A 22,671-nucleotide genomic window follows, 5' to 3' on the forward strand; every position below is an offset into this window, starting at 1 on the left:
ACTACAAAGAACCAGAATAGCTAAATGTATTATTAAAGTAGTTTGACTCAAGGTTACACATGGATTCTTATTTCAGCCTATATTGAATCCTCTTTTCTCATGTAGCAAAAGATTAACCTGAGTTCTTCCCAGAAACTTCTAGTGCCTTAGCGTTGTTATTGGGAAATGAATGATCATGCGACCTCAAACCTTGTGGGATAAGTTGATACAGTATAAGTAGAGACAGTAAGTACTAAAATTATGATACAGAATTAGAGGATACAGAAGGCATATGGAGATTTGGTTGAGTGGATAAATCCATTTTTGTTAGTTTGTTGTTTTAACTAGTTCCTGAGGAAGCCAATAAGCTAATATTACTGTGTAAGTTCAAGCCTGTGCCAGGTGCTGTGGAGAACACAGAACTCTTAAAAATGGCCTCTGCCTTCAAGTAGCTTATATATAGTAGCTCAGATTAACAGATATGAATACATGAAAACTTAGTGAACAACATAGCATTATGCATGATTAAAGGTTAAGTTCTATCTAAGGGAACGTAAGGGCTTGAGGTTCCCAAATCAGCCGTTGGGGCTGCCATACTGAGATTCCCTCCTAGGAATGGTCTGCTTAGGGCAATTATGATAGTATTTGTGTGGTATGATTCTAGACAGGATCAGAGGTGGTCACATGACCTCAAAGCAGCCAGTGTACAAGCTAGCCAGCTATTTATAATAGGGCCTGGTAGAAACAACAAAACAACAATAAATCAATTGACCAGAATCAGAATCTCCTGAGAGTTTGCAACAGGAAATCATGAGACACTGAAGTATTGCAAGCTGAGAGCAGAGTCTCATGCTCCTTCCTTCTTTTTCTCCTTGGGAGATGGAAGTAAATGAGGGAACAAATTCTGATTCAACAAAACTTTGACATTGAGGAGAGAAAGATGGAATGCAGAGGGTGAGGAAGCCATTTGGTAGAGAGACACAGACACCTGGAAAGTTGCTAAGTGACCTTGATGACTGATCACCTTATATGTCCTAATGAAGACTTGTGAAATTCTTCCCAGAGTTAACATGGATGGACACATAGTCACCTAAGGTCTGAATTTTGCTTGTTCTTGGACTCCTATGATTGCACATCCTTTCAATGAGCCCAGAATTATTTGAAGTAATTGGAACGAGTTTCTATTTCTTGGGACCAGATAAACCTAACTAGAATAGTACAATAGGAGACTGGGGGGAGGGGAGTCAAAACTATACATAGAGAAAGAGGTGTTTGATTTGTGTAGGGAGAGTCTACAGAGAAGACATATTTCTTTGTGATTTTCTTTTTATCTTCTGGAAAGGTTTATGGGTTCCAAAAATTCTGATGCATTTAGAGTTCCAATGGATCCAGAATTTGCTACCATTTAACCACAACTGACAATGCGCTGATTGTTCTCATGTGCAAAAAGATAGGCTTGTTAGGTTTGAGCTAAAAGTCAGAACTTCTTTTGGTTAGATGTGGAATATTTTTGTACATTGTGCCTTTAACCCTTAATAGTATGGCTCCAATTGTATCTATTATCAAAGCATCAAAAGGATATTTCTGAAAATTAGCATTTTTTTAAGAGCAGTAGAGCTGATGGTCTTTAAATTTTTTTCCTCAAGGATTAAAATTTCTGATGTTCAAAGAAATCCATGAGAGCGATTACTTTGTACAGATCCTCAAGGAGAAGACTGTCCTTAGGTGAGGAATATCTCATCTAAGTATAAGTGAGCCACAAAGGTAACAAAGTTGGCAAGGAGCCCTGCAGCACATTCTGAGCCCCATGGGTCCCATCTTGCCTAGAGTTTGATAATTGCAAAGAAAGCTCAATTAACAACTGCTATCCCCTCTGTTTGACAAAGATGAAAAGCTTAGCAATACTGAGGGTGGAGAAAGCAGGTTTTGCTTCCTCTTGACAGATTATATTCCAGGCAATCTGGTGAGGGGGGAAAGAAGGAAGGTCTGAAATAAAAACAGAGTCCCTTTAATTTTGAAAATGGTAGAATAAAATTAAAATAGCAAGAGCAAGATCCAGTCCCAGAGGCACATAGTTTGTGACATGAACACCAATGAAATAGACAAGGTAAAATACCAACAGGAAAATGTGGGAGTAATATGGAAGGACCTTATCTGCTACCCCACGTTATTTACTTGTAAACTCCCCACACTCAGCCTTAGCGCGCTAAGTGTGGACCATACAAAGTCTGGAATTGGAGGTGTGTGGGGATTATTTGCTAGCTTTGTTACTTTTGACTGATTTCTCTCCCCTGAGCCGGCACAGGCACACAAATTCTTCTCAAGGTGTTCAGGACAGTACTCTACATTGAAGACAGGGTGTCCAGCCTGGCCAAGATGGTTATAGTGTGGAGCAGAGTATTCCACGAAGGCTTAGGAGCCATTGGGACTCTTTTGTACTTCTTCCGTAAAATGGTAGATTTCTCTGCCTAAGAAAAGTCTTATTTAATTAGAGAAGCAGCAGCCAGGGAATTGTGAAAAAGAAATGCTAGATACAAGTAGTTCATGCTTTGTTGTGAATCCAGGCAGGTGAGATGAACAACTGAGAGTGGAAAGAAAAGGTGCCATGGGGGAACAATGAGAAGAAATCCTGTTCAGCCTGTCCGGCAGTAAAGAAATAAACTTTAATCAAACACTAGAATCTGCTCAGCCCGGATCAGGACCTCAGGAGGCATATTTAAGTAGGTTCTTCAGTCTAGATAGGAAGACAAAACATATTTGTGTATGTGTGCTTGTGTATATACATGTGTATGTATAAATTTTATAGAACACCATAAAATCAAAAGTAGCTTTGGTTGGTTTAGACAATTAGCGGTGCATGAATTCTGAAAGGAGGGATGTAACCAAGGTTTAGAATAGTCAGAACATTTTGGGGACCACCTCATGGTCCCAAACTACCTTCTTTTGCCACTTAGCACTCTATCTCTACCCCCCTGAAATCAGTACAAGAAGGAGCACCTTGGAACATATCCTCTCTTTTATGGACAAGTGCAATTTTTATAGAATATAGAGTTTGAGGAGGGCAGAGGGTAGGGCAGGAAATGTGGCTGGGATGTTAACAATAATGGTGATGGTTAATGCTGATGATGATAGCCAATGTTTAGGCATTGCTTCTAAGCAGTTTTAATGTGCTAATAATTATAATATTTTCAACAAATCTATTAGGTGGCCATTATAACAACAACAGCAACAACAACAACAACAACAACAATAAAATCAACAATAGTAACTGTCTTAGCCTTTCTTGGTTCCCAAGAAAACAGAAGCTCAGGCAGGTTTCTCTATTATTTTATTAGGAAATGCAATCTCAGGTAGCAGGAGTAAAGGACCCAGGTGAATAATGCAGGCAAGGAGGGAGAGCCCATGTGAAGGTGCTATTTAATGGGCCACCAGTGTAATTAATTGCTCAAATCAGGGGACTACATCTCTGAGAAGTTATATAAATTGTGTCTCAGAACTGTCCTTGGGTGGGAAAAGGGAGATAGGGGAAGAATTTATCTACTGACCCTTGCTTTCCATTGTCAAGGATATTAACTTCCCAGCATTTCCTGATTGTGCATTTGTGCCTGTGGGCACCATTTAGGGTCCAGCAACAGCTTCAACAGGATAGCACTTGGGAGAGAGAAAGGAAAGAAGCAAGACTTGGGGAGAAGGTGAGAAGGTGAGGCGGTGTTGAGATGCAACTGCTTAAGAAAGATGCAGATAAGAAAGCATGCAGAGCTGGAAGGGATGGTGAAGCTTCAAGGACTTGGGTGGTACATAGGCAGGGTTTGATAGTTTCTCACTTGTATCACGCAGATGGTGTTCTCTGTGATAACCAGCACCCATATTACTAAGGCGATAAAGGGGATGGTTCTTTTCTTTTTCTACTGATGAGGGATGTGATGGAGAGTACCAACCTTGTTTTCCTTAAGCCTTGGAGGGTAGTGCTAATCTCTGAAATTGCTTTTGGGGTACAATATTGTTTGTGAGTTACTATTTAGGCCAAGGCTGGGGCTGTGTTAGAGGCTTCCACTTGGCCTTTCCCATATGGTTCTTACCTCATAAGTTGGACAAAAAATGTGAATATTCTTCTAGGAGTAAGCATATCTATCCAATTATATACTTAGGAACTGGGGAATAACCATAGGACAGGTCTGAAGTCCTGTTGAACCCTCTTTAAAATGATCTTTGTATGATCTCTATCATCACCTGCCTCAATAGACATTCACCTTGCCCAGGGAGCTATTATGACATTTTGGGTTTCTTATTATTAGTGGCAGCTCAGTTCTTGTATCTCACAATCCTCAAAAAAATTTTCATATTCTGGACATTCCATTTCCCGGTGTACAGTTACCCTGATAAATAGCTCCAGACCATTTAGGGGAAGAACTGGGGAAGTATTCGTTGTAATAACTTATGTGGGTTACATGGTTTTCCTCAAGAGGATCAGGCTTCCTCTTCAGTCAATGATTTCTGAATCTAAGAACAAGAAAATAAAAAATGTCTTAAAAGCTATGGAACTAGAACATTTCAAGGAGATTGCTATATATTTACCCAAACCAATTTCCTTCGCCTCCTAGCTGCATAGCCAAGTGACTTTTCTCTAGCAGTTGCTTGGGGCCATGTGACAGTTCTGAGCAACAGAATACAGGCAGTTTAATATACACTACATGTGCATGGAAAACTTATTTCATAAAAATTTCCCGCATGAGTTTCTGTCTTGTCATTTCACTCATCTCAGGGAACAGAACAGAGAGATGAGGGGGCACCAGAGATGCAATTTGCCTGATTCCTGTCTTCTCCTTTGTCTTCTCTCAGTTGTCCAGTGATTCATGCTCTTTAGATGAGAGATGATTGAATTGGAGTAGGAGTCCTGGATCTGTCCCCTGGTTCTGTCTCCCGTCATCCCGAACAAGGCACACAACCTTGACTGTCTTAGTTATTTCATCCGTGAAAGGAAGCACTGGGTAAGGTGGTCTCTAAGCCTCTTCTCGTCCTTAGAATTTTATGAAAACTAAATATAACCTAAAATCAGTTCACTTAAGGAGCCAATGATGTATTTTGGAGGTTGCCCATCCCAGGGGTCTTTCATTTTAGCAGGCGTGAAAACCACTTCCTGGCTTGTCTTGTCTTGTTGGGGGTTAGAACAGTCTCAGTCCTGACTCTAATGAATCCATTCCTTTCTCACTTTAAATTCTACTATAGATTGATGCTGGTCCTGAAGATTAGTTCGGAGCCTTGATATCCCAGGAAAATTGCAGCAAGGCAACCTGCTAAGATGTTCTTAATCTGTGGAAGAGTGCACAGCAGGCCCCTGGGGGGCTTATGTCCTCCAGAGAATATGATTGAACATTTGAGTAAAGTTTCCATGAATGGAACTTTTATGCTTAACATCCACTGAAATAACATTTTCTTTTTTGATCCTGAAGAAATCCTCGGAAGAACAAATAAAATGTTCACACCAAGGAAGAACACTTTATAATCATAATTATGTTACTCTAAAAGGCTATAATAAACTTTAAGCAAGTACTTCCTATTTTATTTTCACTGCAAACAATTTATAAGCTGAACTGTCCTCTTGACATGATAATGAAAGAGCAGTCACACATGTCAGCTGGGGCAATTATGTTCTTCAGATGTCTGCTGTAAGTATTGTATGATTCCTTCCTGCTGACACCTTATCAACTGTGACGTGCATATTAAAAAGAACACCCAAGAGAGCTAACTTTAAAATTCTGAGTACTTTCAAGAAGTTCCATCTGTATCAAAAAGCCTTGTATCTCATCTTCCAAGATAGTCTTTGCTATCTGATTTTTCTTGGGCCTCACATGGAAAAAAGAAAGAGAGAGAGAGAACAAAGCCCACACAGGAAAAATATATTTTGATAATAATCATCAGCCTAGTGATTCAGGGCCTAAAAATATACCTGGTTTATTATCTCAGTGAAGAAAAAATCTGGAGTCAGACAGATATGGGTTCCAATTTCAGCTCTGTCATTTCCTAGCCCTTTGACTTTGGTCAGGGGACAGACTCTTTGAGCTTCACATGTAAAAAGGAAAAGATAAAGATTGGATTACTCAGATTTCAGGGAGACCTGAGTGAGAGAACAAGTGTGGGGGCAGTAAGCTTAAGGTCTGGTACACGATCACTGAAATGTTAGTTCCTCCCTTTCTTGGAAGTTTTTAGCAGGATCCAGAGGGTACCCGCTGTGTGCGTACTTTGAATATTACCTAGAGAGACCCCAAGCCCCATGGTGTTTTTCTTGAGGAGGAATGGAGGCTAAGAGGGTCAAAAAGCATTTTGCACCTCAGTTCAGCTCCAAAATTCTCAGCCTGTAGTTTGCACATTTTTTTTTCTCTTCCTTTCCTGTCCTCTTTTTTTTTTTTTTTTTAATTAATTAATTTATTTATTTATGATAGTCACACACACACACACACAGAGGGGCAGAGACACAGGCAGAGGGAGAAGCAGGCTCCATGCACCGGGAGCCCGATGTGGGACTCGATCCCGGGTCTCCAGGATCGCGCCCTGGGCCAAAGGCAGGCACCAAACCGCTGCGCCACCCAGGGATCCCTTTCCTGTCCTCTTTTCTCAAGACCCAAACCATCTGGCCCAGTTCCTCAAAGCTTTCACTAGCTATCATTAGTGTCCACTGCCCCTCAGCCTCTCTCCATTGGTCATTGTTCTCCTGCCAAGGGACTTCTCTGACCCTTGCGGCACTTCCTCAGGTGCCCAGGACACTGCGTGGCCCAGCCCCTATCTGCTCCTGTCCTCACCCCACACGATCTTATTTTGTCTCTTTTAAGCAGGGACAAGCATTTTCAGGTGGAATGATTCTAGGACTCCTCTGTGGATCTTTCCAGAGCACCATTATCCAGATGGTGAGGACACGTTTTATTATGAATAACCTAAATCTCTTTTTAACATCTCAAATCTTGTCCCTGTCATTCATTTCACTTTGGCATCAAATCATATCAGGTATTCAAGCCATTCCCTTCTTACCCCTGGTTTATTTAAAAGGAAGAAAAGTAGATCCTACACAGTCAGGTTGATCATCTGTACCTTTATTCTGAATTCTCTCCAGCTCAACTCACCTCTTTTTTTTTAAAGTTTGGGGAACAAAGGACACAGTCTTCTAAGGGTTTTATTGTATAAAGGAAAAATTGTATATGGGCCCTTGGTCATTGTGCTACTTTTGTTATACCGTGGCATCTCTGGAACCCAGTACCTTATTTGTCTTTCCAAGTACTGTATTGTTGACAGATATTCAAAATCTCTTGCTGTAGGTGGCTAATTTCTGCTAGTAACTGTTACTTTTTTTAAACTGCTCATTATTGGGAACTATTCATTTTATTTGTGAGATTGTGTGTGTGCGTGTGTGATAAGAGAATTTTTGAATTGTATGTTCATTCATTTATTTATTTACTCTAGAGCCACTTTTTTGTTTCTGAGCTGTGGTAGAAAGGCACTGAGATATCAGATCAGGAGTATTATGTTTTTGTCCTGACTAAAATCTCTCAGATTTCAAAGAGTGTGTGTTTGTGTCCTGCTGTGGTTGGAGATGAGGCAACCAGTTAAACAGGTTAAACAGGTAGAAAAGTTCTACCAGTTAAACAGATAGAAGACCAGGAAGTGATACTATAATTGACCTACATTACCCACAAATTAGGATGTAAGCTTTTCTGGGCCTTATTCTTTCCTCCTCTCATCATCATCTGAAAGTTAGGGCTGAGTGCCTGAAAGTATCCTCCCTTCTGTATAGACTGCACATTTCTTATTTCATTGTTTCCCTTATTTAAGATTGTTATTGACTGTCCTCTTAACCAAATTTCTATAGCCTGAGGTATGAGAAAAATAAATGGACTGTTTTGATTCACCTTTCCAGGGAAGGAACTTATGATTACTTGTTATAAATTGTGGTTTTGATAATGCATATTGACCCAGATTCTGGAGATACAGACCTGAGTGTGAGCCTTAACTCTACCACTTACCAGCTTTATGGCCTTGGACAACTCATATTTGTCCTTCTCAGGTTTGTATTTTTCCATTTCCTAGTGAAGAAAATCACTACTTTGCGGTATTGTTGAGGAACTAGGGAAGGAGGAAGATTATAGATAATTTACACATAATTCCTAGCACATGGTAGCTACTCCGTTACACTTATTCTGGTGTCCAGCTGTATCAGTAAAGGATGGAAATAGGCTAGGCCTTTTTCTGGAAATAATAACTAAGTCACAGTGGGTTAAAGACAAGCAAACTGCCTGAGAGTTCTATGATCCAGACCACGTTCTCCCGGTTTGCCTCTGAAAAATCTCCTGAGGCTGAGACTCTGGAAGTTTCACTGAGCTCAGGAGAGTCTTATCTCTGGCTCTCCCATCCCTGCTGCCCTTGTTTAGATAAACTGCCCTTGTGTAAAATTAATGTGGTATAATTTGTAGCTCCCTAAGCTATTTGATTGCACTTGTTAGCGCTTAATTTTCTGAGTGATTATAAATCGATCATTTGATGATCTGCTCCAGTGTCACCCAGGGTTTGTGACATTAAGCTGACTTATCTATCATTTTCAGGGTCATTCTTCTTTTCTCCTTTCTAATTTGGTAGAAAGTACTGACATTTGCTCTTTTCCCAAACGTGGAGATTTCTCTAATGGAATTTATTTAAAAATACCAAGTAGCAGCTTGACAGTGATGTCGCTCATTGATTTAAGTTTCCCATCACCACCAGCCCTTGTCCTGGAGTGACCTGGCATGTTAGAGGAGCCCCTGTTCTTGCAGATTCGGAGGTCTGTGGCAGAAAATCTTTAATTTAACTCTTATCTTCACTATCTGTTTTCTGTCTTTGCTTTTAGAACCTTAGAGCACATAAACTACTAGAGTATAAATACTTTTTTTTTTTTAAGTGAGAACACTCAATTAACTTCATCCGAGTGGGACCTGCAGTTATTAAAGGGCATTTTGTGTCTCTGTCACCTAAAAGGAAGGGCTGTTGCTGTTCTCCTGGAATAATTTCATGTGGCAGCTACTTTGTTGCAGTGAATACTCACTGAGATCAAGTTGGGGAGAAACTCGCCCATCTCCTGTTAATCAAGTAATGGCCAACATTTTTTGAGCACTTTCTATAAGCCAGGCACTGTGCTAAACCCTTGATATGCACCTGCACTGAGAACATCTGTATGGATTAGATTCTATTATTATCCTTATTTTACTGATGAGCCTCAGTTTAGCTCCAAGCCCCGTGTCATAGCAGGGTGAATGTGGCAAAGTACAGGGTAGGGCTTCCAAACTTCACCTAGACAATGTGGTCTTTCTGTAATACCACCAGATATTAAAAACTTCAGAAATGGTCTGTAAAACCATAGATAGAGAATCTACATCTTAGCAATTGAAGTCACCTCTAAAGATCAACTTATCTAACCCCTCTTTTAAGGCAAGTTTTGACACCATTGACCTGTTCTAAGCTTTCAGATCCTTATTTGTAGAAGCCCTATTGTTGGCTATTGGTAAAAGCTTGACCTGCGAGCAGCAAAGAAGAAAAGATGGGTAGTTGCAAGTCTTGCATTGGCTTTTTTCACTGCCAAAAAGCATCTATTAGTTCTTACTTCGTGCTTACTCATAAGGGCACACTGTAAAGGCCATGGTGTATGATGAACATATGGGTCGTGTTTATATAAACATTAAAAGTGTCTGAACAGGGTGCAGAGCAGAGTGAATGGTATGTGTGGAGACTTTATGTGATATATCATTTGCAAGTATCTTCTCCCATTCTGTAGGCTGCCTTTTAGTTTTGGTGATTATTTCCTTTGTTGTGCAGAAGCCTTTTATGTTGATGAAGTCCCAGTAGTTCATTTTTGCTTTTGTTTCCCTTACCTCCAGTGGTGTGTCTAGTAGGAAGTTGCTATGGCTGATGTTGAAGGGGTTATTGCCTATGTTCTCCTCTAGGATCTTGATGGATTCCTGTCTCACATTTAGGTCTTTTATCCATTCTGAATTTAGTTTTATGTGTGGTGTAAGAAAGTGGTCCAGTAAACAAACAACAACAAAACAAAAAAGAAAGTGGTCTAGTTTCATTCTTTTGCATGCTGCTACCCTGTTTTTGCAGCACCATTTGTTGAAGAGACTGTCTTTTTTCCATCGGATATTCTTTTCTGCTTTGTTGAAGGTAAATTGACCATATAGTTGTGGGTCCAATTCTGGGTTCTCTCTTTTGTTCCATTGATGTATGTGTCTATTTTTGTGTTGGTACCATACAGTCTTGATGACTACAGGTTTGTAATATAGCTTGAAATCAGAATCATGATGCCTCCAGTTTTGTTTTTCTTTCTTAGGATTGCTTTTGCTATTTGGGGTCTTTTGTGGATCCATGCAGATTTTAGAATTGTTTGTTATAGCTCTGAAAAATAATGATGTTATTTTGATAGGATTGCATTAAATGTGTAGGTTGCCTTGGGTAGTATAGACATTTTAATTATGTTTGTTTTTTTCCATTCCATGTGCATACAATGCTTTTCTATCTCTTTGTGTCTTCTTTAATTTCTTTAATAAGTGTTCTATAGTTTTAGAGTACAGATCCTTTAGCTCTTTAGGTAGGTTTATTCCTAGGTACCTAACTGTTGTTGGTGCAACTGCAAATGGGATCATCCCCTGATTTCTTTTTCTGCTGCTTCTTTATTGGTGTGCAGATTTCTGCACATTGATTTCATATTCTACAATTTTGCTGAATTCATGTATTAATTCATGTATTAATTTTAGCAATTTTTTGGTAGTCTTTTGGATTTTCTACCTAGAATTTCATGTTGTCTGCAAATAGTGAGAGTTTGACTTTTTCCTGGCCAATTTGGATGCCTCTTGTTTCTTTTTGTTGTTTGATTACTGAGACTAAGACTTCCAATACTGTGTTAAATAACAGTGGTGAAAGTGGACGTCCCTATCGTGTTCCTGACTGTAGGGGAGAGGCTTTCAGTTTTTCTCATTGAGGGTGATATTAGCTGTGGGTCTATTGTATATGGCCTTTATGATGTTGAGGTATGTTCCATGTATCCTTACTTTGTTGAGGGTTTTTTTTTTTTAAGTAAGTATGTATGTATGTATGTATGTATGTATGTATGTATGTATGTATTTATTTATTTATTTATTTATTTATTTATTTATAAAAGACATATACACACAGAGGCAGAGACACAGGCAGAGGGAGAAGCAGGATCCATGCAGGGAGCCCGATGTGGGACTCGATCCCAGGACTCCAGGATCACGCCCTGGGCTGAAGGCGGCGCTAAACCACTGAGCCACCCAGGGATTCCCTGTTGAGGGTTTTTAATCAAGAAAGGATGCTGTATTTTGTCAAATGCTTTTCCTGCATCTACTGACAGGATCATCTAGTTCTTATCCTTTCTTTTATTAATGTGATGTATCATGTTGATTGATTTGCAAATGTTGAACCACCCCTGCAGCCCAGGAATAAATCCCACTTGATCGTGGTGAATAAATCCTTTAATGTACTGTTGAATTTGATATGCTAATATTTTATTGAGAATTTTGCATCCATGTTCATCAGGAATATGGGCCTTTAATTCTCCTTTTTAGTAGGGTTTTTTGTTTCTTTTCTTTTTTTTTTTTTTTTTAGTAGGGTCTTTGGTTTTGGAATCAAGGTAATGCTGGCTTCATAGAGTGAGTTGGGAAGTTTTCCTCCATTTCTATTTTTGGGAACAGTTTGAGAAGAATAGGGATTAAGTCTTCTTTAAATGTCTGGTAGCATTTCTCTGGGAAGCCATCTGGCCCAGGACTTTTGTTTGTTGGGAGATTTTTGATGACTGACTCAATCTCTTTGCTGTTATGGGTCTGTTCAAATTTTCTCTTTCTTCCTGTTTCAGTTTTGGTAGTCTGCAAGTTTCTAGGAATTTGTCCATTTCCTCCAGATTGCCCAGTTTGTTGGCATATAATTTTTCATAGTATTCCATCATGATTGTTTGCAGTTCTGTGGTATTGGTTGTGATCTCTTTCATTCATGATTTTATCTGTTTGGGTCCTTTCTCTTTTCTTTTTGATAAGAGCGCTAGGGGTTTATCAATTTCATTAATTCTTTCAAAGAACCAGCTCTTAGTTTTGTTGTTCTGTTTTATTGTTTGTTTCCATGCCATTTATTTCTGCTGTAATCTTTATTATTTCTCTCCTTCTGAGGGCCTTAGGCTTTATTTGCTGTTCCTTTTCAGACTCCTTTAGATGTAAAGTTAGGTTGCATATTTGAGTTTTTCTTGCTTCTTGAGGTTGGCCTATATTGCAATATACTTCCCTTTTCGGTCTGCTTTTACTGCATTCCAAAGGTTTTGGTCTGTCATGTTTTCATTGGCATTTTTTCCATGTATTTTTAAATTTCTTCTTTTATCTGAGGGCTTTTCAAATTTTTTCTTGTGATTGGCATTAAGTTTCATAGTATTATAGTCTGAAAAAAATGCATAGTATGATCTCAACTTTTTTGCACTTGTTGAGGCCTGATTTGTGACACCCTATGTGATCTCTTCTGGAGAATGTTCCATGTGCACTTGAAAAAAATGTGTACTCTTGTGCTTTAGGATGAAATGTTCTGAATATGTCTGTTAAATCCATCTGGTTCAGTGTGTAATTCAATGCCATTTTTTCCTTATTGATTTTCTGCTTAGATAATATGTCCATTGCTGTAAGTGAGGCGTTAAAGTCCCTACTATGATTGTATTATTGACAGTGAGTTTCTTTATGTTTATTATTAATTTATATATTTGGCTGCTCCCAACTTGGGGGCATAAATATTTACAGTTGTTAGATCTTCTTGATGGGTAGACCCCTTAATAATGATATAATGCCCTTCTTCATCATTTGCTACAGTCTTTGTTTTAAAATCTATTTTATCTGATAACAAGGATGGTTACTCTGGCTTTCTTTTGACGTCCTTTTGCAGGATAAATGTTTCTCCATACCCTCACATTCATTCTGCAAGTGTCTTTAGGTCTAAAATGAGTCTCTTGTAGGCAGTATATAGTTGGATCTTGTTGCTGTTGTTGTTGTTGTTTAACCCATTCTCTATCCCAAATCTTTTGATTGGAAGTTAGTCTGTTTACATTTGGAGTGATTATTGAAAGATATGAATTTAGTATCATTGTATTATCTGTAGATGGTGATGCTGTTTCTGGTCCTTTCTGGTCTTTGTTGATTTTGGTCTTTTATTTCCTTTTTTTTTTTTTTTTTAAGATTTTATTTATTTATTCATGAGAGGCACAGAGAGAGAGAGAGGCAGAGACACAGGCAGAGGGAGAAGCAGACTCCATGCAAGAAACCTGACTTGGGACCCAATCCTGGGTCTCTAGGATCACACTCTGGGCCGAAGGTGGTGCTAAACCACTGAGCCACCCAGGCTGCCCTGGTCTTTTATTTCCACTCAAAGAGTCTCCTTATTTCTTGTAGGGCTTGTTTAGTAGTCACTTAGTAGTTTTTGTTTGTCTGGGAAACTCTTTATTTTTTCTAATATTCTGACATGACAGTCTCCTGGATAAGGAATTCTTGGCTGCATATTTTCCCCATTTAGCACATTGAATATATCCTACTACTCTCTTCTGGCTTGTCGAGTTTCTTTAATTCTCTTTTTCTCTCTCCTTCTGGGTCTCCATCATATAAATATTATTTCATTTTAATAAGTCTGAGTTCCCTAAGTCTATCTTCATGATCCATGACCTCTTCTTTTCAGCTTTGTTATTTTCTATAATTTTATCTTCTGTATCACTGATTTGTTCCTCTGCTTCATCCATCCCCATTTTTATGGTCTCCATTTGGATTTGTATCTCAGTTATAGCATATTTAATTTTGGCCTAAGTTTTAGTTCTTTATTCTCTGTAGTAAGGGATTCTCTAGTGTCTTTTAAGCTTCTTTCAAGCCCAGCTAGTATCCTTATAATTGTTATTTTAAATTTAATTCAGACATCTTACTTATATCCACATTGATTAAATCTCTGGCTATCATTTCTTCCTGTGTTTTTTCTTTTGGGGTTAATTCCTCCCTTTTGTCATTTTGGAGGGGAAAAAGAAAAAAAATAATTTAAAAAATGGAAAAAATTAAAAAATAAAATACATAAAGGAAGCTAGATCCTAGGTGTTTTATGGTCTACTTATTATAAGAAGCTTGTTAGAAAAAAGAAAAGGAAAAGGAAAAGAGAAAAAATAAAAATTAAAAATAAAATAGTATAAATAACTAATTGCTCTATGTCCAAAAAACAAACACATAAATAAAACCAGACCAAAAAAAAAAAAAAAAAACCAAAACCAGAAACAAATAACAATCAAACCAACAAACAAAAAAGCCCCCAAATGCTAGATCCTGTTTCCCTTAAAGCTGAAGCCTTATGACACTCTATAATCAGTGGACTTGGTATGGGTGAGGAGTTTGTGTTGGTCTTCCTGGGGAAGGATCTGCTGCTCTGATTCTCAGGTGGAATTGCCCTAGTGGAGATGTGCCCTAGTGGAGGGGCAGGGGAAGGAAGTGTAGCGGCTCTATTCTGCTTTTGGTGGTGCTATTTAGCTCACTGAGGTGGATCAAGCTGGTGGGTGTGGGGAGAAAATGGTCTTGCCTGGTTTTCTCAATGCATGTCACCTCTTTTAGTGAGGCCCTCTGTATCCCTGGTTTCTGTCAGGTTTCTACCTTACTCTGTCTGTGTTAGAGCTGTTTACCTGCCAAATGGTACAGCACTCCTATGTTTTATCTCAGGCATGGCTGTGTTTCAAAACCCCACATTTCAGAGACCCCTGAGATTTGGACCGACCCTGATCCTCCTGGTGGGGGTAGGGAGCATTTCCCTGCATTGTGGCCAGTGCTGGCTAGTAGCAGAAGACAGTGGTGCAACCTTTTAGCAGTTCAGAGTTTACGGTGAATTGCAGCACACAGCTGGGGCCAGGTTATGTAGCCCTCAGCCAGTGTCTTCGTTCCATACTGGTGGGTGGGACAGCTCAATGGGCCCTCAGGGTCCTTTGCCCACCAGAAAGGCCTATCACCTCTCCCAAATGCCTCAAGCTGTGGCCAGTGGCTGTGTGTCCCAGAAGATAGTGGCACCACCATGGCAGCAGTTTGGAATTTATGGTAAATTGCAACATACAGCTGGCACTGGGATTTGTAGCCCTCAGTGGGTGTCTTTGTTCCTATATTGGTGGGTGGCGGCTCAATGGCTCCAATAGGGTCTTTTGCCTTTAGAGAGGCTATAGCACCTCTCTGAAACACACCACTTCTCTCTGTGACCCTTGGGATCCTCAGGCTGCCCACTGCTGGGGCTCAGCCCTGCTCTCCCCCTTGAGCACCCCTCAGTTCCTCAGGCATTAATAGGGCTATGTCCCAAACCTCTGATACCTTAGAATCTGTACTGTATTTGTAGAAAACTGGTGGTATTGTACTCTTCTCCTTTTCTTCCATCAACGGTTTTGAGCAGTAGTTTTCTTGTGTGTATTTTCACTCTTTATTTTTTCCCCTATGGGTTTTCTCTCTCTCCTCCTCTCTTGCTACTCCCTCTACAGGCAGGGCTCCCTCACCTAGGGAGCGCCCACCACTCTTTTCTCCCATGGACCAACCTTCCATAGTTCCTACCTTCCGTGGGTCACTCTTCTGATTTGAGGACACGCAGCTTTGTTCTCTAAGACTTCTGACTGATTTCTTGGGTTCTCAGAATGATTTAATATTTATCCAGCTGTGTTTGAGTGAGGAGGCAGGCTAGGGGTCATCCTACATCCTACATCCACCATCTTACCTCCCTCTGATGGTGAGGTTTTAGAACTCAGAATGCAGTAAGTTTAGAACCTAGAACTCTTACGTGTTAATCGAAAGAGCACCAGAAAAAATATCACATTTGGGTTGATAAGTTCAGTATTTCCTCTACTGGATCAGGAAAGACTAGAATCTGAGAACAGCGGGCAGAAGTGATTAAAAGATCCTGGAGTTAGTATATGAGGCAAGAGTTTAGGGCTACAGTCTGTGTAGATATAACCCTTTCTCTAACTTGTCTAAAATTAATGAGGCAGTTTGGACTTATTGACAGAAAATGAATTCATTCCCTGTCTACTAAACGAGGTTTTTTTTTCATGACTTCATGCTGTCACATATATTTGGACTGAAACCCATGTCGTTGACCAACAATGAGAGGAAAGACAAAGGAAGGTTATGGAGGAGGGTGAGAAATTTCATTTGCAACAAATCTCAAATATACCCCCTCCTTTCTATTCCCTTTACCATAACTCCAGTTCAAGATCTTATGTTTCACTTAGTGTTGCCTTATAATGATGATAAATACGATAGTAAAACAAGCTTACATTTTTAAGTACTTAGTATGTATCACATATCAAGTGCTTTCCATATATTAATTCATTTAATGCTCACAACCAATCTCTGCAGTAGGTAATATTTCTATGCCTACTTTATAGATGTGGAAATAGGCTTAGGGTGGTTGAGAAACTTGCCTACTACATTCACACAGAAAGCACCAGAGCAGGAATTCCGTATCAGACAGTTGGGCTCCAGAGCCCAAGTCTGTAATCACTAATACTTTGTTGTCTTCCAACTAAATGTCTTGCCTCTTGGCTAGCCTTATGCTGCTGTCAGATTTAATGTTCTTAAAATACTACTTTGAACATTTTATTCCTGTGCTCGAAAGCTTTCCTGGCTTCTTCCCAAATACAGAATGTAAAGTCCAAACTCTTCAGCCAGGCTATACACAGTCTGGCTCCAGGCTAGCTTGCCAGCACTGTCTCCTCTACTACTCTCAGTGACCTTGCACTCCTGGCAGGCTAGCCTACTCAGTGCCTCTCTCACCCCTGACTCAACTCTTCTCTGAACTTACTAGGTACTTTTTTTCTTCTTGACTTCTTGTTTATATACCGTTTTCTCTGTCAAGTATTTTCTCCTCTCTCTTCTCTTTTTCAGCTATTTAGACTCAGCACAAGACTTGCATTCAGCAGAGTGACCAAGATGTGATGGGATCCTAAATCATGCTTAAAGGAGAGAAGACTCAGGGAAAAAACCACCCTCTTTAATTAAAAGGCTGCCATGTGGAAGAGGTTTAGAGTCGTTTTGTTCAGCCCCAGGCAGTGACAGCTAACTAAGACTTGTGAAGAGAAAGAAGTGAACGGAAGACAGCATGTCCTTTCATCTTGGGAGAGTTCTGAGTTTTAAGTTTAAGATCACTAGTGAATAGATGGTCTTTACGATGGTGATTAAATTATATTTTGTGGCCCACTGCTGGTCAAAAAAAGTCTTCCTGATGAGTCAAAAACGGATCCAAAATTCAACTCCCTTCTTTAAATGGCATCTACTCAGAAGGCACAATTCCCTTGGATTTTGGTTTTGTTAGCCATTGAAGGTATCTGAATTAAGACTTATAAAATGGTGTTCATAAATGAAAATATGTGCACTTACCAGCTTACAGAGGAGTAGTAATTTAACAAATGGTGTTTAGCAATTGACAGCATGGCAAAACTATTTTTGTATATTTACAGATAGAGATTAGGAACTCTCAGAAAAGTTCCAGATGCATTGCTTCATAATTAATTGCTGCCGTTCTTTTTAAACTATGATAATTTGATAATATTTATGATGCATTTAAACAATGTTTGAATTAAAAATTATTAGTTTAGCATCGTTATCTATTTAGTTAATTGTGCGAATTGTTTCACTAACACTATGGATATAGTAGGATATATTTGCTTCAGGAGCATTTTGCACCTATAATTTACCATTAGCTAGACTTTAAAACTATATTTAGCTCAAAATGAGTTATTCTTACCTCTGTTGACATACCTATATGTATATAAGCCCAAACCTCCTCTCTTCTACTTTCAAATTGCTTTGCTTATTCAATGGCTTCATTTTTATTATCACCAAGTATTACTCTATTTCCAAAAGAAGACAGGCCCTGGGATCCAAGTGTGTTTCTGACAAAAATGTCTATGTGATATTTTTCTGCAGTGAGGATTCAAAAACCAGATGGATGATTCAATGAAATGGCATTTCTGCTTTCTTCTGATTTTTCTGTTTTTTTTTTTAAACATATAATGTTTTATTCCTTACGGGTACACTATATAGTGATTCAACAATTCATACATCACCTGGTAATTTACTATCTCAACAACTTTCCTATGTATCTTGCAGTGTTAGCTATTGTTATCATGTTGTACATTACATCCCTACTACTTATTTGTCTTATAACCAGAAGTTTGTTATAAATTCTTCCAATTTTCCCCTGGCAAGCACACATCTGGTCTCTTTTTCTAAGTCTTAGGTTTTTTCCCTCAGATTCCACATACAAGTGAGATCATATGGTGTTTATCTTTCTCTATATGACTTATTTCACTTAGCATAATGCCTTCAGGGTCCATCCATGTTGTTGCAAATGATAGGATTTTCTTTTTTTTTTAATGGATGAATAATATTCCATTTTATGTAAGTGTATGCATATATGCATATTATATGTATATGTATGTTTATATAGCCATATATTTTTATATTTCACAACTTCTTTATCCATTTATCCATTGGTGGACACTTAGGTTGTTACCATGTCTTGGCTATTGTAGATAATGCTGCTATGGACATAGGGATGCAGATATATTTTTGAATTAGTGTTTTCATTTACTTTGGATATAGTCCAAGAAATGGAACTGCTGGATCATGTGGTAGTCCTATTTTTAATTTTTTTAGGATCCTCCATAGTTTTCCACAGTGACTCTACCAATCTATAATCCCAACAATGCACAAGGGCTCCTTTTCTCCATATCCATGCCAACATTTGCTATTTTTTTTCTTGTAGGTGATGGTCATTTTGAAAGGCATAGGTGATAATATCTCATTGTTGTTTTAATTTGCATTTATCTAATGACTTGTGGTGTTGAGCGCCTTTTCATGTACCTGTTGACCTTTCATATATTTTATTTGAAGAAATCTCTGTTCAGGTCCTTTGCCCATTTTTAATTGGGTTATGTCTTTGGCTTTGTTATTGAATTGTATGAGTTCTTTATATATTTTGGATGTTAAGCCCTTATCACATGTATGATTTGATACCTGTGACTTGTCATATGGCTTTTATTATATTGAGATATGTTCCTTCTATGCCTAATTTGTTAAGAGTTTTTATCTTGAATAGATGTTGAATTTTGTCAAATGCTTTTTCTGTGTCTATTGAGATTATATAAATTTTTTCTTCCATTCTATGAATATGATGAATCATATTGATTGATTTGTGTATGTTAAATCATCCCTGCATCCTAGCAATAAATCCCACTTGATCATGGTGAATATTGCTTTTAATGTGCTGCTAACTTTGATTTGCCAGTATTTTGTTCAGAATTTTTGTATCTGTATTACTAAAGTAGTTTTCCTTTTAGTAGCATCCTTTTCTGGTTTTAGTATCCAGATAATGCTGGCCTTATAAAATGAGTCTGGGAATACTTCCTCCTCTTCAATTTTTGGAAGATTTTTTAATTTATTTTTAATTTATTTTTTTTTTATTAATTTTTATTGGTGTTCAATTTACCAACACACAGAAAAACACCCAGTGCTCATCCCATCAAGTGTCCACCTCAGTGCCCGTCACCCATTCCCCTCCAACACCTGCCCTCCTCCCCTTCCACCACCCCTAGTTCGTTTCCCAGAGTTAGGAGTCTTTATGTTCTGTCTCCCTTCCTGATATTTCCCAACATTTCTTTTCCCTTCCTTTATATTCCCTTTCACTATTATTTATATTCCCCAAATGAATGAGAACATACACTGTTTGTCCTTCTCCGATTGACTTATTTCACTCAGCATAATACCCTCCAGTTCCATCCACGTTGAAGCAAATGGTGGGTATTTGTCGTTTCTAATTGCTGAGTAATATTCCATTGTATACATAAACCACATCTTCTTTATCCATTCATCTTTCGATGGACACCGAGGCTCCTTCCACAGTTTGGCTATTGTGGCCATTGCTGCTAGAAACATCGGGGTGCAGGTGTCCCGACGTTTCATTGCATCTGAATCTTTGGGGTAAATCCCCAACAGTGCAATTGCTGGGTCGTAGGGCAGGTCTATTTTTAACTCTTTGAGGAACCTCCACACAGTTTTCCAGAGTGGCTGCACCAGTTCACATTCCCACCAACAGTGTAAGAGGCTTCCCTTTTCTCCGCATCCTCTCCAACATTTGTTGTTTCCTGCCTTGTTAATTTTCCCCATTCTCACTGGTGTGAGGTGGTATCTCATTGTGGTTTTGATTTGTATTTCCCTGATGGCAAGCGATGCGGAGCATTTTCTCATGTGCATGTTGGCCATGTCCATGTCTTCCTCTGTGAGATTTCTCTTCATGTCTTTTGCCCATTTCATGATTGGATTGTTTGCTTCTTTGGTGTTGAGTTTAATAAGTTCTTTATAGATTTTGGAAACTAGCCCTTTATCTGATATGTCATTTCCAAATATCTTCTCCCATTCTGTAGGTTGTCTTTTAGTTTTGTTGACTGTATCCTTTGCTGTGCAAAAGCTTCTTATCTTGATGAAGTCCCAATAGTTCATTTTTGCTTTTGTTTCTTTTGCCTTTGTGGATGTATCTTGCAAGAAGTTACTGTGGCCGAGCTCAAAAAGGGTGTTGCCTGTGTTCTCTTCTATGATTTTGATGGACTCTTGTCTCACATTTAGATCTCTCATCCATTTTGAGTTTATCTTTGTGTATGGTGAAAGAGAGTGGTCCGGTTTCATTCTTCTGCATGTGGATGTCCAATTTTCCCAGCACCGTTTATTGAAGAGACTGTCTTTCTTCCAATGGATAGTCTTTCCTCCTTTATTGAATATTAGTTGACCATAAAGTTGAGGGTCCACTTCTGGGTTCTCTATTCTGTTCCATTGATCTATGTGTCTGTTTTTGTGCCAGTACCACACTGTCTTGATGACCACAGCTTTGTAGTACAACCTGAAATCTGGCATTGTGATGCCCCCAGATATGGTTTTCTAATTTTTGGAAGATTTTGAGAAAGATTGCTGTTAATTCTTCTTTAAATGTCTGGTTAAGTTCACCAGTGAAGCCATCTGGTCCTGGACTTTTCTTCATTGGGAGATTTTTGATTATTGATTAAATCTTCTTACAAACAATCGATCTATTTAGATTTTATATTTTTTCCTGATTCAGTCTTCATAAATTGTAAGTTTCTAAGAGATTTTCTATTTCTTCTAGATTGTCCAGTTTCTTGGCATATAGTTGTTCCTTATGATTATTAGAATTTTTGTGGTATCCATTGTAATATCTCCTTTTTAAAAATTTATAATTGTGTTGATTTTGGTCCTTTTTCTTTTTTTCCTTGATTATTCTAGCTGAGGGTTTGTCAATTTCGTTTGTCTTTTTAAAGAACAAATTCTTAGTTTGGTTAATCTTTTCTGTTCTTTATTTTGGCTCTAATAGTTATTATTTCATGTCATTGGCTAACTTTGGACTCAGTTTGTTCTTCTTTTTCTAGTTTCTTAAGGCTTGGAGTTAGATTCTTTATATGGCATCTGTTTTGTTTCTTAATGTACATTTTTATTATTATGAACTTCCCACTTAGGACTGTTTTTGCTGCATCCCACATGTTCCAGTATGTTGTGTTTCCATTTTAATTTGTCTCAAGAAACTTTTATTTCTTTTATTTTTTTTGATCCATTAGTTATTTAGGATAGTGTTAATTTACATGTGTTTATGAATTTTCCAATTTTCCTCTTGTCATTGATTTCTAGTTTCATGTCATTGTGGTCGGGGAAGATACTTGGTATGATTTCAAAGTTCTTGGGATCCCTGGGTGGCGCAGCGGTTTGGCGCCTGCCTTTGGCCCAGGGCGCGATCCTGGAGACCCGGGATCGGATCCCATATCAGGCTCCCGGTGCATGGAGCGTGCTTCTCCCTCCGCCTGTGTCTCTGCCTCTCTCTCTCTCTGTGACTATCATAAATAAATAAAAAAAATTAAAAAAAAATAAAGAGTTTGTGGGGTTTAAAAAAAAAAAAAACGAAGTTCTTGAATTTACCAAGACTTGTTTTGTAGCCTAATATATAGTCAATCATAGAAAATGTTCCATATGCACTTGAGAGATGAATGTTTTTTGGACAGATTGTTCTGTATATGTCTGTTAGGTCCATTTGGTATATAGCATTGTTCAAATCTACTGTTTCCTTATTGATTCTCTAGATCTAAACAGCATTATAAACCAAATAATAAATTGTTAATACATCAAGAAGACATAACAAACATTTAATCAAGCATTGTTGAGTGGGGTGTTAAAATCCCCAACTATTTTACTATGTTAATGTTTATTTCTCCATTTGGCTCTGTTAGTTTTTGCTTTGTTTATTTAGGTGTTTTTTAAAATTTATTTATTCATGAGAGACACAGAGAGAGAGAGAGAGAGAGAGAGGCAAAGACAGAGGCAAAGGGAGAAGCAGGCTCCTTGAAGGAAGGACTCTACCCCAGGACCCTTGGACCATACCCTAAGCCGAAGGCAGATGCTCAACTAACTGAGCCACCTAAGTGTCCCTATGTATTTAGGAGCTTTAATATTGATCTTAGGGTAGGGAGATTGAGCCCTTCATTGGGCTCTGTGATCAGTGCAGAGTCTGCTTGAGATTCACTCTCTCTCCCTCTGCTCTTGCCTCTGTTCATGCTTTCTCTCTCTCAAATAAATACATAAA

General features: G+C 38.6%; 1 long non-coding RNA gene across 5 annotated transcripts in view; it reads left to right on the forward strand.

Annotated features, from left to right (window-relative positions):
* Nucleotides 1-22,671, forward strand: part of LOC112920035 (uncharacterized) — a 235,764-nt gene that overhangs the window by 157,478 nt on the left and 55,615 nt on the right. Inside the window, exon 9 of one of the 5 annotated variants that reach the window (XR_011997377.1) lies at nucleotides 16,920-19,286. The exons of the other annotated variants lie outside the window; for them this stretch is intronic. This is a non-coding gene — a long non-coding RNA (uncharacterized lncRNA). Of the gene's footprint in view, nucleotides 1-16,919; nucleotides 19,287-22,671 lie in introns of those variants that run through there. 5 annotated transcript variants of the gene reach the window in all.

This window comes from Vulpes vulpes, chromosome 15 (genome assembly GCF_048418805.1).
Source record: "Vulpes vulpes isolate BD-2025 chromosome 15, VulVul3, whole genome shotgun sequence".
In the NCBI taxonomy this organism is placed as follows: domain Eukaryota; kingdom Metazoa; phylum Chordata; class Mammalia; order Carnivora; family Canidae; genus Vulpes; species Vulpes vulpes.